Source organism: Cherax quadricarinatus, chromosome 7 (assembly GCF_038502225.1).
Source record: "Cherax quadricarinatus isolate ZL_2023a chromosome 7, ASM3850222v1, whole genome shotgun sequence".
NCBI lineage: Eukaryota > Metazoa > Arthropoda > Malacostraca > Decapoda > Parastacidae > Cherax > Cherax quadricarinatus.
Window position 1 is genome coordinate 17,961,254 of NC_091298.1, and position 1,381 is coordinate 17,962,634.

A 1,381-nucleotide genomic window follows, 5' to 3' on the forward strand; every position below is an offset into this window, starting at 1 on the left:
GTTTAAAGTCCTAACTGCTCTCTCCACTGCGGTTGCCAGTGCTACCACCCCAGACCTAGATAAGTGAACCCCATCCCTGGCATACATGTCATTTCTGCCATAGAAGAGGCCCCAGTTGTCAATGAATGTTACCGCATTTTCCTTACAGTATTTGTCCAGCCAGCAATTGACACCAATTGCCCTGGACAACCATTCATTTCCAACTCCTCTCCTTGGCAAAATACCACATATGACAGGGTTCCCACCCTTACTCCTAATTATTTCTATTGCTGACCTATACCTGCTAATCAGGTCTTCACTCCTACGTCTGCCAACATCGTTGCCTCCAGCACTGATGTTGCCTCCAGCATGATGTCATCCAGATGGCTAACAATATCCTCCATCCCAGCCCCAGGAAAGCAAACTCTCTGTCTCCTACTCCTGTCCTTCAAGCAGAATGCCCTATCCATATACCTAACTTGGCTATCCCCAACAACAACAATATTCTTACCTTCCTTGGTGTCGTTCATCATGATGTTCCCAGTAGTCGACTCACATTCGTCGGGTAGCACTGAGAATGTATTAGATGTTTCCACAACAGTTTCCATGGCAGTCTCTTTCTTCTTCATCGTTTCTACCTTTCCATTCGTCTTCTTGATCGTCAGCTTCGTTCCCTGCTGTCCAGCCACTGACCAGTTTCCCTTCTTGACCTGAGGACTCAAAACAGGAGGACTACTACGAATCTTCTTGTTTTCCTCGGTCAGTCGCCGAATCTCCATCTTCGCCAACCTCAATTCTTCCTTAAGCTGTTGGTAAAGTTGCTCGATGGAGGGCATCTTGCTTCAATTCGTAGAGAGCGCGCAAACAGGTCTTCACAGAGCTAAGTACACGTCAACACTGCGCAAAAGCCAACTCAATCAGGAGCTACAGCGCAGCACGTCCGCACGGCCCAATAGCGATGCGAACGTCTTCAGAAACTACGGTGTTGTTCATGAGGCTAGAGGGAGGGTGTGGAGGGATGGCCCATATGTAGGACTGCTGGAAGGCTCCTACACCCTCAAGATGACGTTGAGGAGGCCTATACTGTCATATGTTCTGTTGACGGGATACAGAACTCAAGTCGACTTGCATTACGCAGGGCAAAGGAGGACGTGCCGTCTTTGTGACTCGTACGAGCACATGACGGCGCAGTGTGTACGTAGGGCTGCCCCAAGTGTGCCAACGCTTTTGGAGGAGGAACGACAGCTGAGTACAGTGGACACGGAGAGGAATGGGGCAGGTGGACAGAAGAAGGCTCTCTGGAGTGAGGAGGTGGAGAATGAGGGGGACCTGTTGGGGATGTGTGTCACACTCCCAGAGGTGGCTAGTGAGGATCCACCAAGGCCTGTGGTGGAGTAGGAGG